This window comes from Triticum aestivum, chromosome 3A (assembly GCF_018294505.1).
Source record: "Triticum aestivum cultivar Chinese Spring chromosome 3A, IWGSC CS RefSeq v2.1, whole genome shotgun sequence".
Taxonomy (NCBI): domain Eukaryota; kingdom Viridiplantae; phylum Streptophyta; class Magnoliopsida; order Poales; family Poaceae; genus Triticum; species Triticum aestivum.
In genome coordinates, this window is record NC_057800.1 from 461432718 (window position 1) to 461451804 (window position 19087).

Sequence of the window (19087 nt, forward strand, 5' to 3'; positions counted from 1 at the left end):
CTCCATCAAGAGGGCCCGAACCTGGGTAAAACATCGTGTCCCCTGCCTCCTGTTACCATCCGCCTTAGACGCACAGTTCGGGACCCCCTGCCCGAGATCCGCCGGTTTTGACACCGACATTGGTGCTTTCATTGAGAGTTCCTCTGTGACGTCGTTGTAAGGAAGGATGCCTCATATCCTTTGTTAAAAACAACATTACCGCCGGGGGAGCCCTAGCTGTCGGCCAAACTCTCCGGCTAGGCAGTTTCATCATGACCGCCTGTTCAGCTGCTGCACCGACGATGACTTCTCGGGTCATCGAAAATAGCCTCCACGTCGGCTCGGAATCCGCCGAGCTGATGGATCCAATGGAGCTCTCTTCCCTAAACGAGCTCTTGGATCGCATTGCCGCCTTGGGAGTCGCTACGGACTATGATCGGATTGGGCTTAAACCCGATCAAAGGGAGATTAACTCCCCACCGGTCACCCTTCATGTTGCGGTGGTGGAGGAACAATGCGGCGATTCTTCCTCTATCTTGAGGACTAATTATGTCCGAATTCCTGAGCTCTCCGAGCCGGACACCCATTTACAGGAGGACATCACCCAATCCCTGAACCTAGAGTCAGGCAGTGGGCCAGACTCATCGGGCAACATACCGGAATCCGAAATTCCAAGATTGGAAACTCCTCGGCCCCCGGGTCTCAAATCGGGTAGGGGTTCGGACTCAAATCCACCCACCCACCCAGACATAAACGATCTTTCCCACATCAGGCAAGAGCCCCATGAAATAGTACATCATCATTGGGCCAGATTCCTCCTTTTGATGAACAAGGTTAAGGACTACTGCGAGGAAGCCGCGGTCTCACTTTTCTGCAATAACTGCATGGACAAGGGAATCCTTAACGCCATAAGTCGCCGTGACATATCACGCTTCGCCGACTTGGCGTCCATAGTACGAAAGTACTGTGCAATGGAAAGTGCCTAGAAAACCGAAACGAAATTTTGGGATAATCCGGCCCCGAATATGCACCCAGTCCGAGGAAAAAGGGTGCACTATCATAAGACACCCGAGTTAATTACAAAGAAACAAAAACCCTCTACAGGGCATGGAACCGTATTGGAGGGATGGCTTAACGGACCCTGCAAAATTCATAGCACAGCGGATACCATACCAACGCACACCCTTAGAGCATGTTGGATACTCCGTCAGGTGGCCAAAAGTGGTGAGGATCTTATTATCCCAAATACCATAGAACACCATCCCGTGGATAACAATACGGTATTAACAGTCTTTGAGACCTTCGCATCAAATAATAGGCGCAAGTGAACACTCCGCAACATTGCCGAAGTCTGCCACGTAGCAGCAATAAATCCATGGAGCGACACGGCTATTACCTTCAATGCCAGTGACGAACCTAAATTCTGAAAAGCCCGAGCACCAGCCGCACTGGTCCTCAGTCTAATTGTGGACAACTTTCGACTCACCAAAGTACTCATGGATGGCGGCAGCGGATTAAACCTCATCTATGAGGAAACTCTTCAAAAAATGGAAATAGACTGGAACTGCATTGAGCAAAGTAGCACAACCTTCAGAGGAATCATCCCCAGTCGGGAAGCATGCTGCGCTGGGAAAATCACACTAGATGTGGTATTCGGCACGACGGAGAACTATAGGTCCGAAGAAATTACATTTCAAGTGGCCCCGTTCATTAGTGGATACCACGCCCTTTTAGGACGTGAGGCGTTCACGATCTTCCAAGCCGTACCCCATTATGGGTACATGAAGCTCAAAATGTCCGGGCCCAACGGAATCATCACTCTCGCTAGTGATCCGGACACAACACTCCGTGCTGAAAACAAACTGCCGCATTGCCCCTCGAGGCATTATCCAAAGCCCTTTCGGCCGAGGAATTAACCATGCTACGCTCCAAAGTGGACAGGGACGACGTGATACTCGACAAGAGATCCAAGTCCACATCTTTTAAACCAGCGGATGAAATAGTCAAATTCCAAGTCCACCCAACGGACCCTAAAAAAACAGCCTCCATCGAGGCACAGTTAAATCCCGCCTTGGACGCCGCACTATGAGAGTTCCTGCGTGAGAATTGGGACATATTCGCCTGGCATCCATCAGACATGCCAGGAATCCCACGCAGGCTGGCCGAGCACAGCCTCAATATCCTAAAGGGATTCAAGTCGGTCAAGCAGGCTCTTCGACGTTTCTCCAAACCTAAGAGACAGGCCATGGGAGAGGAACTAGCCAAGTTATTGGAGGCCGGATTCATCAGAGAAATAAAACACCCGGACTGGCTAGCAAACCTGGTGATGGTACCAAAGAAGGACAAATCCTGGCGCCTATGTGTCGATTTCAAGGACCTCAACAAGGCCTGCCCAAAGGATCCCTTCCCCTCCCCCGCATTGATCAAATTATTGATGCTACCGCAGGACACGAATCATTGTGTTTCCTCGACGCACACTCATGTTACCACCAAATCAAGATGGCGGAGTCCGACCAAGTCGCAACGGCATTTATCACACCATACGGCCCCTTCTGTTTCAACGCAATGCCTTTTGGGCTCAAAAACGCCGGTGCAACATATCAGCGCATGATTCAGACATGTCTGGAGAAACAAATCGGCAAAACAGTAGAGGCATACCTTTCGTACATACTCTCTGATAGACGACTTGAGGCTCACCTTTGACAACCTCCGAACATACGACATTAAGCTCAATCCGGAAAAACATGTCGACTCTCTGATAGACGACTTGAGGCTCACCTTTGACAACCTCCGAACATACGACATTAAGCTCAATCCGGAAAAATGCGTTTTCGGCGTACCTGCCGGAAAGCTCCTGGGCTTCATTGTTTCCAGTAGAGGAATTGAAGCTAATCCGGCCAAAATACGAGCTCTGTCACAGTTGGCTACCCCAACAGACCTCAAACAAATCCAGAAATTAACTGGATGTGTGGCGGCTCTAAGCCGCTTTATCTCCCGCTTAGGAGAAAAGGCATTACCCCTTTATCGCCTCCTTCGGCGCACTGAACACTTCGAGTGGACGGACGCTGCCACAGCCGGATTGGAAGAAATAAAAGCCATACTGGAAACCAACCCAATCCTGGCCGCGCCAAACATTGGCGAACCCATGCTATTATACATTGCGGCAACTCATCAAGTTGTAAGCGCAGTGCTCGTCGTCGAACAAGGAGCGGACGGACATAAATTCCCTCTTCAAAAGCCGGTATATTATGTATCCACTGTCCTCACTCCATGCAAATCACGGTACCCACATTATCAAAAGATAGCCTATGCGGTATTCATGGCATCCCGGAAACTGCGACACTACTTTCAAGAGTGTTCGATTACAGTAGCCTCAGAGGTGCCACTCAATGATATTATAAACAACCGCGACGCCATGGGCCGGATTGCCAAATGGGCCATTGAGCTCCTCCCGTTTGACATAACATACAAACCTCGGCGAGCCATTAAATCGCAAGTATTGGCCGACTTTGTCGCTGAATGGACGGAAGCCGAACTCCCTAAAGAGTACGGCGCATACTCCAATTGGATCATGCACTTCTACGGCTCCAAAATGCTGGCTGGAGTAGGGGTTGGCGTCGTTCTGATGTCCCCAACTGGAGATACAGTTCAATACGTATTGCAGATACTGTATACAGACTCCAATAATGCAGCCGAATACGAAGCCTTGTTACATGGTCTTCGGATGGCGGTTTCCATGGGCATTCAACGCCTGGAGGTGCGCGGGGATTCGAACCTCGCAATATCCCAAATAAATGGAGACTTTGACGCTAAGGATCCGAAGATGGCGGCCTATCGTAACGCCATCCTAAAAATGTTAGCTCGGTTCGAGGGGCTCGAATTTCACCATGTGGCTCGGGAAAACAATCAGGAGGCGGATATCCTCGCCCGCATCGGTGCAAAACGCAATGCGGTCCCCCCAACATCTTTTTAGAGAGGTTGTTTAAGCCATCCGTAGTATGGGAAGGGGACACCGGCAATATTAGTCCGGACTCGGCCACAACGCTCGATACCGAACACTCTAACATAATCGGAGGCTCTGCCACCGAAATTATACCTTCAGCCCACGTAATAATGGCCATCATAGCCCCATGGATAGAACCATTCCTGGCCTACCTAAATAGGCAGGAACTTCCAGAGGACCAAAATGAGGCACGCTGCATAGTGCAACGATCTAAGGCCTACAGAGTCCATGAGGGAGAACTGTATAAAAAAAGCACTACCGGAGTCCTTCAAAGGTGTATCTCCGAAGAGGAAGGGCGGAAGCTTTTGGCAAAAATTCACGCCGGACTCGGCGGCCACCACGCAGCAGCCCGGGCACTTGTAAGCAAGGCTTTCCGTACAGGATTCTATTGGCCGACGGCCCAGACAGACGCACGGGACCTGGTCCAACGCTGCGCCGGTTGCCAGCTTTTTGCAAATCAAAGCCACATGCCACCCACCACCCTCCGAACAATCCCCATTATGTGGCCCTTTGCGGGCTTGACATGGTTGGACCCCTTAAAGGGGGAACCCATAAGAAAAAATACTTATCGGTCATGGTCGATAAATTCACCAAATGGATAGAGGCCAAACCTGTTAAAACGGCCAAATCCGAACCAGTGATAGACTTCATATCCGGGGTCGTACACCGTTATGGCGTCCCCCACAGCATCATCACTAACAACGGCACGAACTTCACGGCCGACGAGGTAAAACTCTGGTGCAGCAACATGGGCATCAAGCTCGATTATGCTTCAGTCTATCACCCACAAACCAACAGCCAAGTTGAGCGAGGAAATGGTGTTATCATGAGCGGCATTAAACCCAGATTGGTGCGATCCTTAATGGAGTCTAACATGCACTGGGTAGAGGAGCTTGACTCCGTACTCTGGGGGCTATGGACCACGCCGAATCGTAGTACCGGATATACACCCTTCTTTATGGTGTACGACGCAGAGGCAGTCCTGCCCTGCGACATAATTCATGACTCACCTAGAGTGCGCATGTACGAAGAAAGAGAAGCCAAGCTCGATCGGCAGGACAGTCTAGACACCTTGGAGGAGGAGCGTGACGTGGCTAAAGCCCATTCCGAATTTTATCAGCAACAGGCTCGCAGATACCAAAGCACAGAAGTACGGGCCAAAACTTATAACATTGGCGAGTTAGTTCTACGCCTGCCGGAGAAGAAAAAGTCCAAGCTCGAGCCCAAATGGGAAGGACCCTTCATTATTGATCAAGTTCTGACCGGTGGAGCGTACCGTCTGCGGGATGCATCGAATAATCGACTTGAGCCGAACCCATGGAACGCAGCCAGGCTCCGAACATTCTACACCTAGCGCCGGACTCTACGTTCGTTTCCTTCCTCTGTCCATTTTTTACATATATATTTATCTGTCTTTTTTCTCTTTCTTTCTTTTATTCTTTCTCTAGGCCTCTAAAGGCCAACTTGTGCCTCGCTTGCACACTATTGGCGCGCTAGCCGCGCTCATCATACCTGGGGGCTTCTTACACAGAAGCTTAATTGTTTATCTGGGCTTCATGCCCCACACATGTGTTATTCTTCCGCATGTACCTTTTCTTCGCCATGGTATGCATCGATATGACTTAAGTTTTGGCCAAGTTGGGTTGCCTGGCTCTTGTATTTATGCCCTATGTTTCCGTTAATTCGGCTAGGGCATAAGGGGAGCACCTCTGCGATTGTTACTGCCGGGTCAGCTGGATGTGTACCTCGGACTGGGTGAAGCCGAAAGCTAGCGTTCTTAAGTTAATATTCGGTCGGTGAACAAAAGATGATTTTTATTTATTTTCCATATGTGCCCCCAGATGTTTTTTTCCTGCGCTTCTATCGCAGTCCGGACATGCACTTTAGGACATGCGTACCCAGGGACAGGAACGCTTAATGGAACTATTCTCCCTGGAAGATGTTTCTTACTACCCATGTAATATAACATAACTAGTTGGGCACTTGTCTGTTCAAGCACTAATGACCCCTATGCCTGGTCTCCACGCATACCCCGGTTCTTATATAACTGAGCGGGTATTCGGACACACTCCGGACTATCGGGTCCCGAGGTTGAAGCGAAAAGGTCCGCCATGACAAATGATCTACAATCCGGCTAGAAGGCATCATACATGTCACTTTAATTACATAGTCATACAGACTGACTAAATTCCTCTTCTATACCATCCAACAGGCGGTCTAGTCTACAATCCTGTTGCGAATACTTTGCGGCTAATTCTACTTGCCCATAAACTAAGCTAACGGGGATCTCCTTTCCGTCGGGCCCCACAGGTCCGACCTCGGCCATGTGATTTGGGTCAGCCTTGGTATACCGCGTCTTCACCATGGCCCAGGCTTCCCTGGCACCTTGACCGCAGGCCGATATCTTCCATAGTAGGAAGCGCCGCCGTGCTCCCTTCAGCTTCTCCGTAAGCTCTGCAATGCCTTCTGGCAGGGAGCCGGATGGCCACAAAGCCTGGGCAACACCTTGCATGCATCACCTGCCGAACTTGTTCGTGCAGTTGTGAGAGCTCGGATAGAAGATCAACCGCAGACCCGGGCATTTCCTCCGCGGGACGACCTGTCAGCATACCTGCAGACATAACGCTGTTAGCCGGCTTCTTCGCTGAACTCCTTCTAAAGGGTTCGTTCAAGCACTTACTGAATATGCCGCGTCGAAGCCGCTTGTTCTCCTTCTCGGAGTCCACAAGCTGGGCACGAACATCTTTCAGTTCCACGCTCAGCTTGGTATTGGCGTCTTGGAGATTGTTTTTCTCCCGCCTGACCTCAGTCAGCACGCGTTCACCAGCCTTTAGCTGTCGTACGGCGTGCTGCTCCTCCGGATTCTCTCCGGATTCATCTGCAAACATCTATTTCTACAGCCATGCCGCATGCTATATGGTACCTATCGTTCTTTGAAAGGAATGTTACTAGCCAGGGACTTTTTCAGTTCCTTCAATGCGGCGATTGCGGCCCGAAGTTGGGTCTTGCATTCCTCCAGCTCCTGTGACAGTCGACTATTCTTATCTGTAAGAACCTGCACAATAATATGATCCTTAAATCAGTCCTTCTAACTGCTTCAAGTCTCAGGGGCTACTGATACATATAATCGTTAGATTTACTTACCCGTACATCCTTTACATACTGATCCGTGGCTCTGGCTAGACCATCTTGAGCAGCACGGAGGTACGCCACTCTAGAATTGAAGGCATCAAATGCCTCTGGTGAGAAGCAAGCGTCGCGAAGTACGGCCCGGCGACGCCTATGATTCATGGCGCTCTCCACTTCTGAATTTGTAGCGGATAATCTATCCGCATCCTCTGTAGGGGGGTTATCCGGCGTCCGCCCCATGTCGGCTTCCGCCTCTATGTCCGGCCCTGGGGCCCGACTGGTGGAAGCATGATCGGCAGCCTCACCGGACATATTCCGGTGAGCGTTTTTTCTGTTAAAGAAACATGGACGTCATTATATTTCAAGAAAGACGACAACCACGGAGCGGGGTTTCTGTCATACCTCGTCGCCGGCGTCTCCGTCCTGACCGCCTTCCTTTTTGGTCGGCCCGGCCTTGGTGCCTCTTGTGGGCGAGTTGCTGCGGGTTCGGCATGGCGTCCCGAATGCCTTCCCTGTTAAACACCATGTGTATATGGTAGGTGAAGTGTCTAAAAGGGGATCCTAGTTTTTGTAGTTGGGATTTTTGGGTTTTCTTACATGCGAAGCAGGAAGTAGTCCAGGATAATCGGCCGTAATGGCCACCATGGCATCATCACAGCTTAATTGATAGAACTGCCGGTCTATCAGATCCACGAATATGTCCGGATCTTCTTCGAGTCCGGGACCAAGGGCCCGGTCAGGGTCCTCTGGTTGTGGAGATGGGCTGCTAACCTCCCTTATGGATCTCCGTAGTTCCTGCCGCAAAATGTCAAGGTGAGTATCTACGACAAAGAATACGGGAAGAATGGAAATAAGGAGATATAACTCACCTAGCTTGGAGGGTTGTACATGGAGAACCCATCCCGTGCCTTGATGCGGATGAACTCCTCATCCTCTCCTTTGAACAGTTCGGACAGAATTTTTGCTAATGCGGCAGCGTTGTCCGGACCCTTACGCCTATAACGGGTGGCATCATCTTCTCCGTTAAAACACCACAGGGGGTGCCCTCGATATTGAAGTGGCTGCACTCCCCGCATTATGCATATTGACATGACTTCGATCACTGTCAATCCTGATTGAGCCAGTGCTTTAATCCGGTTCATCAGGTAAAGGACTTCGCCGTTGTCTTCCTCCTGGGGGCTCCGTGGGCGCCAACTTCGGCATTTCTTCAGAGGAGCATTGCTGAACTCAGGAAGACCCCACCGAACAGGGTCCGGAAGGGGAACGTCCTCCATATAAAACCATTCCGAAGGCCAGTCTTCGGACGTCTTCTTCGGGGTACCGGACAGGTATCCGGTTCTGGCGATGCGCCATACTTTGGCTCCGCCCACTTGATAAAGTGACCCCCTCTGTGTGCGAGGGACGAGGCAAAATAACCTTTTCCACAGCTCGAAATGAGCCTCGCAGCCCAGGAACAACTCGCAGAGAGCAACATAGCCGGCGATGTGTAAAATGGAGGCAGGGGTGAAATTATGTAATTGGAGGCCGTGGAACTCCAGGAGCCCGCGGAGGAACAGATGAATCGGAAATCCGAGTCCCCTCAATAAATAATGGACAAGGCATACCCGCTCCCCCGTAGAGGGGCTGGGGAAGCTCTCCGCTTGCTCCCCGCCATTATAGGTGGCGAGCCCGGCTCGAACGGGCACCAGGTATGCTGGAGGGAGAAATCCCTTAGTCTGCAGTTCGACTAATCGACTGTGTGGGACTGAACACCTCTCCCAATCACCGGGCTTAGGGCTGCGGGAGCGGGAGGAGGAGCTGCGGAGGTCGGCCATGCTGGAATGGATTTTTCCGAAGCACACTCTGATGGATTCTTGCTAGGGGAGGATGGTATGGATCAGATCTGAGAATCCCCATCCCTTTAATAGACAATTTATTTATCTGGCTAGGGGGGCGAATGTAAAAAGGCCCTGGCACCTCGTATTCATTCAACGCATGGGAGATAGTCCTTATTGGGCACAGAAGCCAAGAGGTCCAAACATTTATGGGACCAGACACTGCTTTACAAACATTCGAAATATGGAGAAGAACCCTCCTTGCAATGTCGAAGACAACACTGCGTGCCGAACTCATCGTCAGTGAAGCCTGGTTCGGGGGCTACTGAGGGAGTCCTGGATTAGGGGGTCTCCGTGTTGGGGAACGTTGCAGAAAACAAAAAATTTCCTACGGTTTCACCAAGATCCATCTATGAGTTCATCTAGCAACAAGTGATTGGATTGCATCTACATACCTTTGTAGATCACGCGCGGAAGCGTTCAAAGAATGGGGATGAGGAAGTCGTACTCGACGTGATCCAAATCACAGGAGATCCTAGCACCGAACAGACGGCACCTACGCGTTCAACACACGTACGGTCAGCGTAACGTCTCCTTCTTCTTGATCTAGCAAGGGGGAAGGAAAGGTTGAGGAAGATGGCACCAGCAGCAGCACGACGGCGTGGTGGTGGTGGAGCTGCAGTACTCCGTCAGGGCTTCGCCAAGCTCTACGGAGGAGGAGGATGTGTTGGAGAGGGAGAGGGAGGCACCAAAGGCGTGTTATGAGAGGCCCTACTTTCCCCACTATATATAGGGAGTCCAAGGGGGGGGCGGCCCTAGGAGATCCAATCTCCTAGGAGGGTGCGGCCAAGGGAGGAATCCCTCCTCCCCAAGGCACCTAGGAGGTGCCTTCCCCCTTTGGGACTCTTCCCTTCCTTGAACCCTAGGCGCATGGGCCTCCTGGGGCTGGTGCCCTTGGCCCATATGGGCCAAGGCGCACCCCCTACAGCCCATGTGGCCCCCGAGGCAGGTGGCCCCACCCGGTGGACCCCCGGGACCCTTCCGGTGGTCCCGGTACAATACCAGTGACCCCGAAACTTGTCCCGATAGCCGAAATAGCACTTCCTATATATAATTCTTTACCTCCAGACCATTCCGGAACTCCTCGTGACGTCCAGGATCTCATCCGGGACTCCGAACAACATTCGGGTTACTGCATATACATATCCCTACAACCCTAGCGTCAGCGAACCTTAAGTGTGTAGACCCTATGGGTTCGGGAGACACGTAGACATGACCGAGATGACTCTCCGGCCAATAACCAACAGCGGGATCTGGATACCCATGTTGGCTCCCACATGCTCCTCGATGATCTCATCAGATGAACCACGATGTCGAGGATTCAAGCAACCCCGTATACAATTCCCTTTGTCAATCGGTATGTTACTTGCCCGAGATCCGATCGTCGGTATCCCAATACCTCGTTCAATCTCGTTACCGGCAAGTCACTTTACTCGTACCGTAATGCATGATCCCGTGACCAGACACTTGGTCACTTTGAGCTCATTATGATGATGCATTACCGAGTGGGCCCAGTGATACCTCTCCGTCATACGGAGTGACAAATCCCAGTCTTGATCCGTGTCAACCCAACAGACACTTTCGGAGATACCCGTAGTATACCTTTATAGTCACCCAGTTATGTTGTGATGTTTGGTACACCCAAAGCGCTCCTACGGTATCCGGGAGTTACACGATCTCATGGTCTAAGGAAAAGATACTTGACATTGGAAAACTCTAGCAAACGAACTATACGATCTTATGCTATGTTTAGGATTGGGTCTTGTCCATCACATCATTCTCCTAATGATGTGATCCCATTATCAATGACATCCAATGTCCATAGTCAGGAAACCATGACTATCTGTTGATCAACGAGCTAGTCAACTAGAGGCTTACTAGGGACATGTTGGTGTCTATTATTCACACATGTATTACGATTTCCGGATAACACAATTATAGCATGAATAAAAGACAATTATCATGAATAAGGAAATATAATAATAATGCTTTTATTATTGCCTCTAGGGCATATTTCCAACAGTCTCCCACTTACACTAGAGTCAATAATCTAGTTACATTGTGATGAATCGAACACCCATGGAATTCTGGTGTTGATCATGTTTTGCTCTAGGGAGAGGTTTAGTCAACGGATCTGCTACATTCAGGTCCGTGTGTACTTTACAAATATCTATGTCTCCATCTTGAACATTTTCATGAATGGAGTTGAAGCGACGCTTGATGTGCCTTGTCTTCTTGTGAAACCTGGGCTCCTTGGCAAGTGCAATAGCTCCAGTGTTGTCACAGAAGAGTTTGATTGGCCCCGACGCATTGGGTATAACTCCTAGGTCGGTGATGAACTCCTTCACCCAAATTGCTTCATGCGCTGCCTCCGAGGCTGCCATGTACTCCGCTTCACATGTAGATCCCGCCACGACGCTCTGCTTGCAACTGCACCAGCTTACTGCCCCACCATTCAAAATATACACGTATCCGGTTTGTGACTTTGAGTCATCCAGATCTGTGTGGAAGCTAGCGTCGACGTAACCTTTTACGACGAGCTCTTCGTCACCTCCATAAACGAGAAACATTTCCTTAGTCCTTTTCAGGTACTTTAGGATATTCTTGACCACTGTCCAGTGTTCCTTGCCGGGATTACTTTGGTACCTACCTACCAAACTTACGGCAAGGTTTACATCAGGTCTGGTACACAGCATGGCATACATAATAGAACCTATGGCTGAGGCATAGGGGATGACACTCATCTCTTCTATATCTTCTGTCATGGTCGGACATTGAGCTGAGCTCAATTTCACACCTTGCAACACAGGCAAGAACCCCTTCTTAGACTGATCCATATTGAACTTCTTCAATATCTTATCAAGGTATGTGCTTTGTGAAAGACCTATGAGGCGTCTTGATCTATCTCTGTAGATCTTGATGCCTAATATATAAGCAGCTTCTCCAAGGTCCTTCATTGAAAAACTTTTATTCAAGTAGGCCTTAATGTTGTCCAAGAGTTCTATATCATTTCTCATCAAAAGTATGTCATCTACATATAATATGAGAAATGCTACAGAGCTCCCACTCACTTTCTTGTAAACACAGGCTTCTCCATAAGTCTGCGTAAACCCAAACGCTTTGATCATCTCATCAAAGCGAATGTTCCAACTCCGAGATGCTTGCACCAGCCCATAAATCGAGCGTTGGAGCTTGCACACCTTGTCAGCATTCTTAGGATCGACAAAACCTTCCGGCTGCATCATATACAATTCTTCCTTAAGGAAACCATTAAGGAATGCCCTTTTGACGTCCATTTGCCATATCTCATAATCATAGAATGCGGCAATTGCTAACATGATTCGGACGGACTTTAGCTTCGCTACCGGTGAGAAAGTCTCATCGTAGTCAACCCCTTGAACTTGTCGATAACCCTTAGCGACAAGCCGAGCTTTATAGATGGTCACATTACCATCCGCGTCTGTCTTCTTCTTAAAGATCCATTTATTTTCTATGGCTCGCCGCTCAACAGGCAAGTCAGTCAAAGTCCATACTTCTTTTCATACATGGATCCTATCTCGGATTTCATGGCTTCTAGCCATTTGTCGGAATCCGGGCCCGCCATCGCTTCTTCATAGTTCGAAGGTTCACCGTTGTCTAACAACATGATTTCCAAGACAGGGTTGTCGTACCACTCTCGTGCGGAACCTGTCCTTGTGGACCTTCGAATTTCAGTAGGAGCTTGATCAGAAGTATCTTGATCATCATCATTAACTTCCTCTCTTGTCGGTGCAGGCACCTCAAAAACATTTTCTTGAGTTGCGCCATTTTCTGGTTCAAGAGGTAATACTTCATCAAGGTCTACTTTCCTCCCACTTACTTCTTTTGAGAGAAACTCTTTCTCTAGAAAGGACCCATTCTTGGCAACAAAGATCTTGCCTTCGGATCTGAGGTAGAAGGTATACCCAATAGTTTCTTTAGGGTATCCTATGAAGACGCATTTTTCCGATTTGGGTTCGAGCTTTTCAGGTTGAAGTTTCTTGACATAAGCATCGCATCCCCAAACTTTTAGAAACGACACCTTAGGTTTCTTCCCAAACCATAATTCATACGGTGTCGTCTCAACGGATTTCGACGGAGCCCTATTTAAAGTGAATGCGGCAGTCTCTAAAGCATAGCCCCAAAAAGATAGCGGTAAATCGGCAAGAGACATCATAGATCGCACCATATCTAATAGAGTGCAATTACGACGTTCGGACACACCATTACGTTGAGGTGTTCCAGGCGGCGTGAGTTGTGAAACTATTCCACATTTTCTTAAGTGTGTGCCAAACTCGTGACTCAAGTATTCTCCTCCACGATCTGATCGCAGGAACTTGATTTTCCTGTCACGTTGATTCTCAACCTCACTCTGAAATTCCTTGAACTTTTCAAAGGTCTCAGACTTGTGTTTCATTAAGTAGACATACCCATATCTACTCAAGTCATCAGTGAGGGTGAGAACATAACGATAGCCACCGCGAGCCTCAATGCTCATTGGACCGCACACATCAGTATGTATGATTTCCATTAAGTTGGTTGCTCGCTCCATTGTTCCTGAGAACGGAGTCTTGGTCATTTTACCCATGAGGCATGGTTCGCACGTGTCAAATGATTCGTAATCAAGAGACTCTAAAAGTCCATATGCATGGAGCTTCTTCATGCGTTTGACACCTATGTGACCAAGGCGGCAGTGCCACAAGTATGTGGGACTATAATTATCAACCTTACATCTTTTGGTACTCACACTATGAACATGTGTAGCATTACACTCGAGATTCATTAAGAATAAACCATTCACCATTGGAGCATGACCATGAAACATATCTCTCATATAAATAGAACAACCATTATTATCGGATTTAAATGAGTAGCCATCTCGAATTAAACGAGATCCTGATACAATGTTCATGCTCAAACTTGGCACTAAATAACAATTATTGAGGTTCAAAACTAATCCCGTAGGTAAATGTAGAGGTAGCGTGCCGACGGCGATCACATCGACCTTGGAACCATTCCCGACGCGCATCATCACCTCGTCCTTCGCCAGTCTTCGCTTATTCTGCAGCTCCTGCTTTGAGTTACAAATGTGAGCAACTATACCGGTATCAAATACCCAGGAGCTACTACGAGTACTGGTAAGGTACACATCAATTACATGTATATCACATATACCTTTCGGTTTGCCGGCCTTCTTGTCCGCTAAGTATTTGGGGCAGTTCCGCTTCCAGTGACCACTTCCCTTGCAATAAAAGCACTCAGTCTCGGGCTTGGGTCCATTCTTTGGCTTCTTCCCGGCAGCTTGCTTACCGGGCGCGGCAACTCCCTTGCCGTCCTTCTTGAAGTTCTTCTTACCCTTGCCTTTCTTGAACTTAGTGGTTTTATTCACCATCAACACTTGATGTTCCTTTTTGACTTCTACCTCTGCTGATTTCAGCATTGCAAATAATTCGGGAATGGTCTTTTCCATCCCCTGCATATTGAAGTTCATTACAAAGCTCTTGTAGCTCGGTGGAAGCGACTGGAGGATTCTGTCAATTACCGCGTCATCCGGGAGATTAACTCCTAGCTGAGTCAAGCGGTTATGTAACCCAGACATAGTGAGTATGTGCTCACTGACAGAACTGTTTTCCTCCATCTTACAGCTGAAGAATTTGTCGGAGACTTCATATCTCTCGACCCGGGCATGAGCTTGAAAAACCATTTTCAGCTCTTCGAACATCTCATATGCTCCATGTCTCTCAAAACGTTTTTGGAGCCCCGGTTCTAAGCTGTAAAGCATGCCGCACTGAACGAGGGAGTAATCATCAGCACGTGTTTGCCAAGCGTTCATAACGTCTTGGTTCTGTGGGACGGGTGCGTCACCTAGCGGTGCTTGTAGGACATAATCTTTCTTGGCAGCTATGAGGATGATCCTCAGGTTCTAGACCCAGTCCGTATAGTTGCTGCCATCGTCTTTCAGCTTGGTTTTCTCTAGGAACGCGTTGAAGTTGAGGACTACATTGGCCATTTGATCTACAAGACATATTGTAAAGATTTTAGACTAAGTTCATGATAATTAAGTTCATCTAATCAAATTATTCAATGAACTCCCACTTAGATAGACATCCCTCCTGTAATCTAAGTATAACATGATCCGAGTTAACTAGGCCATGTCCAATCATCACGTGAGGCAAACTAGTCAACGTCGGTGAACATCTTCATGTTGATCGTATCTTCTATACGACTCATGCTCGACCTTTCGGTCTTCTGTGTTCCGAGGCCATGTCTGTACATGCTAGGCTCGTCAAGTCAACCTAAGTGTTTGCATGTGTAAATCTGTCTTACACCCGTTGTATGTGAATGTTGGAATCTATCACACCCGATCATCACGTGGTGCTTCGAAACAACGAACTGTCGCAACGGTGCACAGTTAGGGGGAACACTTTCTTGAAATTATTACGAGGGATCATCTTATTTACTACCATCGTTCTAAGCAAACAAGATGCAAAAACATGATAAACATCACATGCAATCAAATAATAATAGTGACATGATATGGCCAATATCACATAGCTCCTTTGATCTCCATCTTGGGGCTCCATGATCATCTTGTCACCGGCATGACACCATGATCTCCATCATCATGATCTCCATCATAGTGTCTCCATGAAGTTTCTCGCCAACTATTACTTCTACTACTACGGCTAACGCGTTTAGCAATAAAGTAAAGTAATTTACATGGCGTTTCTCAATGACACGCAGGTCATACAAAAAATAAAGACAACTCCTATGGCTCCTGCCGGTTGTCATACTCATCGACATGCAAGTCGTGATTCCTATTACAATGGCATGAACATCTCATACATCACATATATATCATTCATCATTCATCACAACCTTGGCCATATCATATCACAAAGCACTTGCTGCAAAAATAAGTTAGACGTCCTCTAATTGTTGTTGCAAGTTTTACGTGGCTGCAATAGGGTTCTAGCAAGAACGTTTTCTTACCTACGTGAAAACCACAACGTGATTTGTCAACTTCTATTTACCCTTCATAAGGACCCTTTTCATCGAATCCGCTCCAACTAAAGTGGGAGAGACAGACACCCGCCAGCCACCTTATGCAACTTGTGCATGTTAGTCGGTGGAACCGGTCTCATGTAAGCGTACGTGTAAGGTTGGTCCGGGACGCTTCATCCCACAATACCGCTGAAGCAAGATAAGACTAGTAGTGGCAAGAAAGTTGACAACATCTACGCCCACAACAAATTGTGTTCTACTCGTGCAAAAAGAACTACGCATAGACCTAGCTCATGATGCCACTGTTGGGGAACGTTGCAGAAAACAAAAAATTTCCTACGGTTTCACCAAGATCCATCTATGAGTTCATCTAGCAATGAGTGATTGGATTGCATCTACATACCTTTGTAGATCATGCGCAGAAGCGTTCAAAGAACGGGGATGAGGAAGTCGTACTCGACGTGATCCAAATCACCGGAGATCCTAGCGCCGAACGGACGACACCTCCGCGTTCAACACATGTACGGTCAGCGTAATGTCTCCTTCTTCTTGATCCAGAAAGGGGGAAGGAGAGGTTGAGGAAGATGGCACCAGCAGCAGCACGACGGCGTGGTGGTGGTGGAGCTGCAGTACTCCGTCAGGGCTTCGCCAAGCTCTATGGAGGAGGAGGATGTGTTGGAGAGGGAGAGGGAGGCACCAAAGGCGTGTTATGAGAGGCCCTCCTTTCCCCACTATATATAGGGAGTCCAAGGGGGGGGGCGCCGGCCCTAGGAGATCCAATCTCCTAGGGGGGTGCGGCCAAGGGAGAAATCCATCCTCCCCAAGGCACCTAGGAGGTGCCTTCCCCCTTTGGGACTCTTCCCTTCCTTGAACCCTAGGCGCATGGGCCTCTTGGGGCTGGTGCCCTCGGCCCATATGGGCCAAGGCGCACCCCCTACAGCCCATGTGGCCCCCGGGGCAGGTGGCCCCACCCGGTGGAGCCCCGGGACCCTTCCGGTGGTCCCAGTACAATACCGGTGACCCCGAAACTTGTCCCGATAGCCGAAATAGCACTTCCTATATATAATTCTTTACCTCCGGACCATTCCAGAACTCCTTGTGACGTCCGGGATCTCATCCGGGACTGCATATACATATCCCTACAACCCTAGTGTCACCGAACCTTAAGTGTGTAGACCCTATGGGTTCGGGAGACACGTAGACATGACCGAGATGACTCTCCGGCCAATAACCAACAGCGGGATCTGGATACCCATGTTGGCTCCCACATGCTCCTCGATGATCTCATCGGATGAACCACGATGTCGAGGATTCAAGCAACCCCGTATACAATTCCCTTTGTCAATCGGTATGTTACTTGCCCGAGATCCGATCGTCGGTATCCCAATACCTCGTTCAATCTCGTTACCGGCAAGTCACTTTACTCGTACCGTAATGCATGATCCCGTGACCAGACACTTGGTCACTTTGAGCTCATTATGATGATGCATTACCGAGTGGGCCCAGTGATACCTCTCCATCATACGGAGTGACAAATCCCAGTCTTGATCCGTGTTAACCTAACAGACACTTTTGGAGATACCCGTAGTATACCTTTATAGTCACCCAGTTACGTTGTGACGTTTGGTACACCCAAAGCACTCCTACGGTATCCGGGAGTTACACGATCTCATGGTCTAAGGAAAAGATACTTGACATTGGAAAACTCTAGCAAACCAACTATATGATCTTATGCTATGTTTAGGATTGGGTCTTGTCCATCACATCATTCTCCTAATGATGTGATCGTGTTATCAATGACATCCAATGTCCATAGTCAAGAAACCATGACTATCTGTTGATCAACGAGCTAGTCAACTAGAGGCTTACTAGGGACATGTTGGTGTCTATTATTCACACATGTATTACGATTTCCGGATAACACAATTATAGCATGAATAAAAGACAATTATCATGAACAAGGAAATATAATAATAATGCTTTTATTATTGCCTCTAGGGCATATTTCCAACACTCCGGACAGTCGTACTATATCCTTTGGTCGGACTGTTGGACTATGAAGATACAAGATTGAAGACTTCGTCCCATGTCCGGATGGGACTCTACTTGGTGTGGAAGGCAAGCTAGGCAATACGGATATGTATATCTCCTCATTTGTAACCGACCTTGTGTAACCCTAGCCCCCTCCGGTGTCTATATAAACCAGAGGGTTTTAGTCCGTAGAATGACAGACAATCATACCATAGGCTAGCTTTTAGGGTTTAGCCTCTCCAATCTCGTGGTAGATCAACTCTTGTAATACTCATATCATCAAGAATAAATCAAGCAGGATGTAGGGTTTTACCTCCATCAAGAGGGCCTGAACCTGGGTAAAACATCGTGTCCCCTGCCTCCTGTTACCATCCGTCTTAGACGCACAGTTTGGGACCCCGTAGCCGAGATCCGCCGGTTTTGACACCGACAGCAACCTTGATCGCTACTAGCTTTTCTTCATTGGCCTCCTTGCAATGGACTCGAACAAGAGACAGAGCTACGTCAGCACCGCATCGAGCAGACGACTTCTTCCATTCCTGAACTCGACCTGGGATCTCATTGGGTCGAGTCATCAAGGACTCGAGGTCATTTTGGAGTGTCTCCTTTGGCCAAAGCGCCATGTCAATCCGCGACACCGCAACCTTCAGGAGAGCAAGGTATCTCGTAACACTGGTAAGACAGGATTCCAGTCGGAGCACGTTCATGGCAGCTTCATCGTTGACAGGGGAGTTGATGTGGTCCAAGCTCGTCTCGATTCGCCTAGTTTCTTCCTCAAAGTTTTGACAGAATTCTACAACCGCAAAGAACTAATGAGTCGACAGATTTATAGTGACTCGACGATAGCAAAACAGTCGGACAAGGAAAGATACCTTCAAGCATAAGGAATAACTTCTTGGCGAGTGCTCCTAGATAAGCCTCCAGGTCATTTCTCTTACGAGAAATGTCTTCAATCTTGTCATTCAAAGCTACCTTGTCCTTCTTCAGACGGGTCGCTTCTCGATTGGCCTCGGCAAGAGGTGTCTTCAGCTTGGCATTGTCTTCCTCC